The sequence below is a fragment of the Oncorhynchus mykiss genome, chromosome 20 (assembly GCF_013265735.2).
Source record: "Oncorhynchus mykiss isolate Arlee chromosome 20, USDA_OmykA_1.1, whole genome shotgun sequence".
NCBI lineage: Eukaryota > Metazoa > Chordata > Actinopteri > Salmoniformes > Salmonidae > Oncorhynchus > Oncorhynchus mykiss.
The window spans coordinates 34,506,364-34,516,938 of NC_048584.1; positions in this window are offsets into that span (position 1 = coordinate 34,506,364).

Consider the following 10,575-nt stretch of genomic DNA (forward strand, 5'->3'; position numbering starts at 1 on the left):
AGATGTCTGTTACTTGAACTCTGAAGCATTTATTTGGGCTGCAATTCCTGAGGTTTGTAACTAATTAACTTGTCCTCTGCAGCAGAGGTAACTCTGGGTCTTCCTTTCCTGTGGCAGTCCTTATGAGAGCCAGTTTCATCATAGCGCTTGATGGTTTTTGCGACTGCACTTGAAGAAACTTTCAAAATTATTGACATTTTCTGTATTGACTGATCTTAAAGTAATGGACTATCGTTTCTCTTTGCATATTTGAGCTGTTCTTGCCATAATGTGGACTTGGTCTTTTTCCAAATAGGGCTTTCTTCTGTTACCACCCCTAACTTGTCACAACACAACAGATTGGCTCAAACACATTAAAAAGGAAAGAAATTCCACAAATTAAAACTTTTAAGAAGACACACTTGCTAATTGAAATGCATTCCAGGTGACTACCTCATGAATCTAGTTGAGTGATTGCCAAGAGAGCCATATCTATGACAGCTTTCTTTGAAGAAATGTAAATCTTACATTTTAAGTCAGGTGCACCACTTTTACAAGTTTGTTTTATGTACAGCTTTGTAGAAATCCAGCTCAACCCTCACACATTTCTTGAAAACAATTGTGTAAAGCATAGGTGGAAGACAAGATGAAAATACATTTTTAAAAACGGGAGTAAGCCAGAGAATGCGACCTTGCTCATCAAACACTCCAGCTATAGAGCAGAATTGAGCATCCTGCATACTAGCTGTGAATAACAAGTTGTTGTGGCAGGTGGGATATGGGAAGTGCACCGCAGGAACTCACTTTGTTAGTCAGGCGAAGAATAGTTAAACTAAAGGGTCCCTTTCAAACTTGGAACATACATTTGTGGTTGTACAGCTTATACTTGGGCCTGTACAACTTGCGTTGCAATTATCTCTAATTTTGTCAAATACAGGTTTCACAGAGCCTTGACTTTTCAACAAGATTCACAAAACAAAGCTTTCCGATAAATGTTTGAGAAATGTAATAATTGGCAATATAAGAATAGTGAAAGAATGAATCTCAAAATGAAATATCATACTGGGCAAGTAAAGTCTAAAGTGTTGCACATTCTAATACAGAAGCAGGATTTTCTTAACGGATTAAAGGTCAAATGCAGATGTTTTTATCTTAACATAAAATCATTTATGGGTAACAATTAAGCACCTGACTGTTTTGTGTGTTTTTTTTACTAACAAAAATAGTTTCTCAGCAAAAACTAATATCTCAAGTGAGAATTTTGCTAGGACTGTCGAAGTGGTCTGCGAGAGGGGCCTTATTGGACAAGCCTAATGGGAGGGATAATGTATGTAACATGAAAAATGGCAGTTATTAGAAGGACTGTTTGAAAACACCACCTGAAATGTCAGCCTGATTTGGTGGGATGGATTTTGGGCCTTCCATGGTGACATCACCATGAGGTAAATTAGTTAATAGACCAAAATAAAGAATGTCAAACGTCTCTGCCAATAACAGCTAATTTTTAGTGTTCCCCTCCCCACTCAGCTCTAACCTAACGTAGCAGGCGTAAAAGAAAAGCCTGAAACTAGATCCCCTACATCCTGGTCTTGATGAGAAGAAAGAAACTGTAGGGGGAAGTTCTCTTCTGCGCTGTTCAACCAATCCGTTGTTAACGTTCAAAAGCGGAAGTCACGTTGCAGGCTCTCTTTCCATTTCCCATGAAAATCTGGTTGTTGGGGACTCGGCAGAGGCTACTCAGACTACTCCCTGACAGTCATAGCAAAATTCTTGCTTATGAAATTGCTCTTTACTAAGAATACATTTTTGTTTGTTTTTGACCATTTTAATTACAAAGACCTGTAAGTTATTAGGTTTTATGTTATTAAGACTCTTTGGCCGTTCACACTTAAGAAATATTTCCGCAAGGTGAAAAGACTATGTAGCATTGGGCTGCAGGTGTTGGGAGAAGTGAGGTTTCAGACTGAGCCTCTGCAGAGACTGTCACTCACAATGCCTGGAGTGACTAAACAGTGGATCTAAGCTCCTACTGGTGAGAGTAAAAAGGGCATCTCACTCTCTCGTGGCTAGGGGGGAATACCAATAACCACTTGCCAAACCATCCGGTGGCTCAGTGGTTCATTGGTAGAGGTAGCTAGAAGAATAACCCTTTGATCAACTGAACATAAACTTTCTAAATTGGAAGAGCATAACATATTTTAAGTGCTTAACAGATATTTTTCATCTACGTTTTGTGAGTCTTCCTTTCAGAATGAGAGGCTGGAGTGTAACAATACTCTTTGTGTCATTGTGGTTGGACTCCTACATGGATGGAACAAGTCTATTGTTCTGCCCAAACAAAGACTCCCGTTGTTCAATGAGTTAGTTCTTGCCATGGTCTTACCATGTACTGTAGCAGTCATTAACATCAATGAACAGTGTTGTAAATTCTCCCAAAATAGCAATGTAATGACAACTGCCAATTTTACTCTTTTTTTACTTACATGAACATGTCTTTAGTTGGAATATCTTACATTTTTTATAAGTCAATACAAAGGTAAGGAGAGACAGTTGTGTGCAACAAGTCAGTTGTTGTCAACATTTTTTGCATGCAAACCTTAGGCATGTGGTCAGGGGGGATAATAGTAAGCACTGTTAGAGTGGATGTGGCCGTCTGGATCCTGTGGCGGTCTAATGCCTCCCTGTCAGCGTTCTGTGTCAAGGGCTCCATATCATTGTCAGAGGGGGGGGCGGGGGGGGGGGGGGGGGGGGGGGGGATAATCTGAGGTATCTAGCAGTGGATGCCCAGGAATTGAACATGATTGGGTGGGAAATAAAATGGATGATCGGTAAATCATCTAGTTTGACAGCATACTGACAGCATACTGGCATTTCACAACTAGAACTTCACAATTGTCAAGACTAGTCCATGTCTCACTTCATCTGTTGTCTAGATCCAGATTCACCACTTAATTTATTTAATTTTAAATTTAACCTTTATTCAACCAGGCAAGTCAGTTAAGTACAAATTCTTATTTACAATAACGGCCTACCCCGGGCCAATTGTGCGCCACCCTATGGGACTCCCAATCACAGCCGGATGTGATGCAGCCTGGATTCGAACCAGGGATGCCTCGCCTTAGATCGCTGCGCCACTCGGGAGCCCTAATCCCAAAATGAATGGGAAAGAGGCCATGAAAATGTTTTGGAAATTTGACAGTAGGTATCTTTTTGATTAATCTGGGGTTGAAGGATACTATTGCTGCATCTAAACAACAGATGGGGTGGGTCACGGCTTCAACTTGGCATTACACAACTTCTGAGCATGGAACACTTCTGACAAACTTTTGAATTGAACAATCCAGTTAAGGTCATTTGATAAGGGGCCAACAAGAGCATAGAGATGCAGGATCTTAATTTGAGCCAGTTTGCTACAGCAGGAGAATAATCCTGCAGCAACTGGAAATGTGAATTACAGTATTATGTGGATTATATCTAATGGATGTTGTAGGGGTTGATACATTTTTCATAAGTGAAAATCAAGTCTGAAATTTCAAACTGGAAATTACAAACTTCAGAAGCCTTTTTAACCTAAAATACACTACAACTTTTACACTTCCTGCATTGCAGGAAAGTTATCCCGCAACAGGGTGATCAAATGAAGATCCTACATCTGTATGGGACACTATGCGATGACTCTGACAAGTTTCAAAGATTGCATCAGAAGCTCTTTCAAAAAATGTGATTGGTCTGTCCTCCCTTCGCCTCCTTATCTCGACTGATTGGAAAAGACTTGACCAGGTGAAAACCAGCCTAATGATGAGCTTCCACCAGCTGGATTCTACCAGGTCAATTTGTCAGACAGTGCTGATAAAGGAGAGGGGGGTGAAGAAAGGGCGTGTTTTTTAGACCCCTGGGAAAGCATCTTGCTTACCGTCATGCTACCACTTGAAGTGCATGGCTTTTAAACGAGGTCTCCGGTTCTTGTTAAAAAAAATGACCAATTAAGGACAGTCTCCAGATCAGGCTGAGAAGAACCAAAGACATGAACAATCATGAAGACCATAACGCAGGGTTTCCCAAACTCGGTTCTTGGGACCCCAAGGGGTGCACGTTTAGTTTTTTTGCACTAGCACTACACATCTGATTTGAATAATCCACTAATCATCCATCTTTGAATCCGCTTGTAGTGTTAGGGCAAAAACCAAAATGTGCACCCTTTGGGGTGCCGAGGACCGAGTTTGGGAAACGCTGCCATAACCTATAGATGGAGAGAATGTTCTGAAAAAATAAGACATAATATTGGAGTCATTTTAAAAAGACAATTTCCAACCTAGGATTCTATTCTGCCTCACTTTTGTACACAATTATACCTTGAGCCATCGGAGTGGCAAACTCCACCCACCACTCCGTTGCCTTTAGAGACCACAGTCTCAATCTTTTTGGTCAGGCTACAGTCCACAGCGTGCGCCGGACCTGGCTGCCGGGCTTTGGGTTGCTGGCGTCCTTCCTCCTGGTCAACAAGCTGCCAGCTCATGAGAATGTCTGTCTCCGTGGTGACAGCAACAGCGCTTTCCTGCTGGGCCCGGCAGGCATCGAGGCACGGGATGGCCTTCTCCCTCATGACTTTCATCTTGATGCAGCTCCCAGTATTCCTCAGGGCGGTGACAGCTTTGTGGTGGCTGACCACTTGCATGTCCAGGCCGTTGACCTGGATGGACAAGTGACACATTATACAGTTGGACACCAGCAAAAGTAGAAGCAGGGGTCGGGGTGGGAAATAAAAGCTATCGCCTCAAAGCATTTATCCACTGAAAAAAAACAGGTGTATTTGTAGGCCCGCAATAGATTATTCAGAGCCACATTTGGTCTAAGAGTTTGAGATTTCATTTTCAGTGCAGTGCAAATGATGAAAGGACAACTCTTTGACCAATATCACACATATTGATATTTACCATAGATATAGATATTTTTGAATACCTGTTTTTAAGAGAGAAATATTTATTTCTACTAACCAGCATAACTCCTTTGTAGCTTTAACCTCTGCAGACCACAGTTTATACATTTGTGTCTGTCTAATGCCGCTCCCCTCTGGCCAGGAGGTGAATTGCAATGGACCTGGTATAGCAGGGATGTACACTGTTGATTTATAATCTGGTGGTCATTGAAGCTACATGGAAACAAACAGGCTGAAACTACAGGGCCTACAACATGGGAGGATATTTGGGTTCAACCTCCAGCAATGTGGACCCCCGCCTTTTCCGATGGCGCTCCTCTCAACACGTTGGAAATAAAGATGCTTTGAAAAGGGAATACACTACAGTAAAAGTGGGCTACAATAACTGGAAGGTAATGGCGAACTCGACCAAGGGAATTGTTTTAATCAGCTGTGGTTGCCTCTTCACAGCCAATACTCTGATCTGAATTTGAATCTGTCTGCATCTGAAATATGTCAGCTGAGCACTAACACTGAACTGAAATATCAACTGCCTAGGTAAATATTTAGCTATATTACTGCTGGCAACATTCCTGCCATTTTTAAATGCCACTCCACCGATATGATTATTATTAGCTACCCTTATCATGCAAGAGGTGTGGTGCTCCGATTGGGGTTGCAACAGTGCTGCATCAAGTCTGACAGCTCTGCTGCTCCTGAGATGAGGCTCACCTGGTCATGCTCCTTGTAAGGCAAGAAGCCCACCCCTCCTGCAATGCTGATTCCTAGCCCCTTTGGGTGCAGTCTAGGAAGTGGGGAAAAACACACAGCGCAAATGAGCCTATTTCTCAGCAGAGCTACCTACAGAAAGAACTTGGCCTGCATACAGAAAGAAAAGTTAGAGTATATCTCTACCACAGAGAGCAGAATGCTTCTATTCTATGCGACTTCCATTGTAGCACTAATAGGAATTTATGTTGTTGACATGAATATACAGTGCATTCGGAAAGTATTCAGAACCCTTGACTTTTTCCACATTTTGTTACGTTAAAGCCATATTTTAAATGTTTTTTTGTAAATGTGATATTTCCGTTTTGTAAAATAAATTTGCTAAAATTTCTAAGAACATGTTTTTGCTTTGTCATTATGGGGTATTGTGTGAAAACTATTTAATACATTTTAGAATAAGGCTGTAATGTAACAAAATGTGGAAAAAGTCAAGGGGTCTGAATACTTTCCGAATGCACTGTATTATAAGGTGTGCAGATTTACTATTAAGGGCACTTTGGAGATGACCGATTCGTGTGAGGAGGTCCTGTCAACAGCCCCAGCTTGGACCAGTTTCCCGTAGGTAGCGAGGCTTTCAGGGCTATGTGGGGCGACTGGATGCTGCATGCTGAGCTCTGCAGTTTCCTGTCCTCCCGGATGTCTCCTTTGTGGTGACAGAACCTACAGGGCATCCCCTCTCAGAGAGAGAGAGAGAGACTTTCAGCACCTTCAGTAGACTGTTTTCTTTTTTAAATCTTGCCTTACTAAAGACAGAAAGAAAAATACTTCCTCATTTACTTCCAAGAGGAGGTTTAGAGCTCAGCTGAATGAAGTTGAAACCCTTCTTGCTACAGCACATTCCATTAAAGGCAAAATCTCCTATATCTATAGACTCCTTTCTGAGAGGCTCCTCCTTTACTAATTTGAAAATAATCTGGGGAAAGGACCTTGGTCTGACTATCAGTGATGAGTTCTGGGCGGAGGTTTGTGACAGGGTATACTGCTCCTCTACCAATGTAAAAAATGAAAGAATCTAATTACACCCCAATGAGACTCCATAGAATGAAGAGACATTTCTCGTAACTGTACCTCTGAAAGTGGAACCTATATGCATGTATTTTGGAGTTTTAGAGAGATTGCCGGATTTTGCAAATCTATACATACTGCTGCACAGAAAATACTAGATGTACAGTTTGATATGACCCTGCGTGTCTATCTTCTTAATGCCCAGCAGGACTTTGTTCTTGATCCTGGCAGAGAAAATGTTTTTATGACTATCACATACTTTGCTAAGAAATGTATTATTTTATTGTGGGCTTCTAATACTTCTCCTACATTTAAAATGTGGATTGACCAGATTGTAGACTTTCTTCCTCTTGAAAAGCTCACTTATGACCCCCGCTAGAGAGCTGTTCCTCCATCTTCTCAGCATCCTTCTCTGGACTGGAGTCCCCTCACACTGTCGTAGACGAGGAACAGGTTGAGGACCCCATGCAGGAGTTTCTTGGAGGCTGCCACCCAGCGCAGGCCAGAGATGGGCCAGTTGTGGCTACTGCTGCGACTGGAGGACGCGTTAGCCTGAGCATTTCTACACCCCTGGAGTCAGAAAAGATCCCGCATAGCTACCGACGTTATGATTACTCAAGTCTACAATGTTTGCCGATTGCAGTCCAATTGTGAATCGGAGCTGAATTTGCTGATTGATATTACACTTCATGGTTAAATCGAGAAATTAATCTCCTTTTAAATTGTATCTCTTTTTTTGTCATCTCATTTTAAATCCACTAGTGCACAGTTCTAGACTAGGGAAGGCACCTTAACAAAGGAAACATGTGTACATACCTGTCAGCAACAATTCGCCCTGAGAGCATGCTTACAAGCTGCGTTTTCTTATCTTATCTTATTCTTAAATTCATAAGCAGAAATGTGTGGGCCAAAAATCCGTTTCATATTGTGCATTCCAATTGCTCTTCAAAAATATGTAAACCCACCAGTTATTGCACAATAAGAATACAAAGCCAGGGTGAATCTTGATGCACATTACCTAAACAACAATTTAACCCAGAAAAGTGAATTGTTAGATTATGTGTTGTTAAGCAACAATCATTTACATTGGATTATGATCTACATCAAATGTACCACTACAGCATTGTCCCTTATAATGCTCCAATCAAATATGTCTTTCTGAAGGATTAAAGTGGTCCATGGGACCTCAGTACCATGAACTCAGTATGTACGCACTAATGCCTGAAGAGGAATATGATGTCATTTAGCAGTACAGTATATCGGTCTTGTTTTCAGAGATAATTAGTATGAGATCTTGTGAAATGATCTGCAGATGCTAAACCCATCTTATTACCAGACGGTATATCAGTATTCACTTTGGATGAATGCCAACTTTGTTTCCCAGTCCCAATTCATTTATGTATTCTTGTTAAGTCCACCTGATAACTGCATGCTCATGCAATTTAGTGCTAGTCACGACAGCCCCAAGCCTTCACATATTTATCAGAAATTATTGTATTTCATTTCCGAGAGGTTTCAGAGGCAAAGCAACACGTCCACCATTGCCAATGTTCTGCCCAAGGAGATAGTGGAGCAGTCTAAAGGACTGAATAAATTAGAAGTCTACTGGCACGGCAGGAAATGGTGAGGAGCACCGCCTTTCCAGGAATGAAGATATCAGAGAGAAAGTTCCTTTGGGAGATGTACACACTTCCTTTACAAAATGGATGAGAAGGAAAAGTAGTAAGCTACACAATTCCATTGGTTATCTACAAAGGACCAGACCACTTCAGAACCAGGGTGACATAATTGAAAATCATTCAAACAGTACCAGGGATGTACAGTCGTGGCCAGAAGTTTTGAGAATATACACAAATATTCATTTTCACAAAGTCTGCTGCCTCAGTTTGTATGATGTCAACTTGCATATACTCCAGAATGTTATGAAGAGTAAATTATTGATTTAGGTGCAATCTTACTGGCAGCAATATCCTTGACTGTAAGAACAATGACTCCAAGCCCCACCCTCCTTTTGAAGCTTCCAGTCGGTTATTCGAACTCAATCAGCATGACAGAGTGATCTCCAGCCTTGTACTCGTCAACACTCACACCTGTGTTAACGAGAGAATCACTGTCATGATGTCAGCTGGTCCTTTTGTGGCAGGGCTGAAATGCAGTGGAAATGTTTTTTGGGGATTCAGTTCATTTGCATGGCAAAGAGGGACTTTGTAATTAATCTGATCACTCTTCATAACATTCTGGAGTATATGCCAATTGCAATCATACAAACTGAGGCAGCAGACTTTGTGAAAACGAATATGTGTGTCATTCTCAAAACTTTTGGCCAGGACTGTATTTGACTAAGGTGTATGTAAACTTCCAACTGCAACTGTATACTTTGGTTGCACAAGCCCAAATTAAATCAGTGGTGGGTGAGCTACACTGATGCTCAATTGCATTGTATTAACACAATATAAAAACACTTGAGATAAGCCCATGGAATTGAAACTCAGAATGTAACATTGATTCAAGTGCATACCTATCCTCTCCATTCAAGACAGGTGGGGTGTTTTATACTACAATGCATTTGGAAAGAATTCAGACCCTGTGACTTTTTCCACAATTTGTTACATTACAGCCTTATTCTAAAATGGATTCAATTGTTTTTTCTCAATCTACACACAATACCCCATAATTACAAAGCAAAAACAGTAAAAAAAAAAAAATTGTGCACAGCTATTTTCAGGTCTCTCCAGAGATGTTTGAACGTATTCACGTCTGGGCTCCAGCTGGGCCACTCAAGGACATACAGAGACTTGTCCCGAAACCACTCCTGCGTTGTCATGGCTGTGTGCTTAGTCGTTGCCCTGTTGGAAGGTTAACCTTTTCCCCAATCTGAGGTCCTGAGCGCTCTGGAACAGGGTTTCATCAAGGATCTCTCCCAACTTCGCTTTGTTCATCTTTCACTCGATCCTGACTAGTCTCCCAGTCCCTGCTGCTGAAAAACATCCCCACAACATGATGCTGCCACCACCATGCTTCACATAGGGATGGTGCCAGATTTCAACCAGACGTGACGCTTGGCATTCAGGCCAAGTAGTTTCTATTTTGCTTTCATCAGACCAGAGAATAATGTTTCTCATGGTCTGAGTCCTTTAGGTGCCTTTTGGCGAACTCCAAGCGGGCTGTCATGTGCCTTTTACTGAGGAATGGCTTCCGCCTGGCCACCCTATCATAAAGGCCTGATTGGTTGAGTGCTGCAGAGATGGTTGTCCTTCTGGAAGGTACTCCCATCTCCACAGAGGAACTATGTCAGAGAGCCCATCGGATTCTTGGTCACCTCCCTGACCAAGGCCCTTATCTCCCGATTGCCCAGTTTGGCCGGGTGGCCAGCGCTAGGAGGAGTCTTGGTGGTTCCAAACTTCTTCCACTTAAGAATGATGGAGGCCACTGTGTTCTTGGGGACCTTCAATGCTGCAAAAAAAAAATTGGTACACTTCCCCGGATCTGTCTAGACACAATCCTGTCTCGGAGCTCTATGGACAATTCCTTCAACTTCATGGCTTGGTTTTTGCGCTGACATGCACTGTCAACTGTGGGACCTTATATTGACAGGTGTGTGCCTTTCCAAAGCATTTCCAATCAATTGAATTTACCACAAGTGGATGGAAACAGGATGCACTGGAGCTCAATTTCAAGTCTCATAGCAAAGGGTCTGAATATTTATGTAAATAAGGTTTCTGTTCTACATTTGCAAACATTTTTAAAAACCTGTTTTCGCAGTCATTGATGAGGGAAAAAAATAATTTAATACATTTTTGAATAAGGCTGTAACGTACCAAAATGTGGAAAAAGTCAAGGGCTCGGAACGCATTCCAAATGCATTGTATACACACACACAACACACA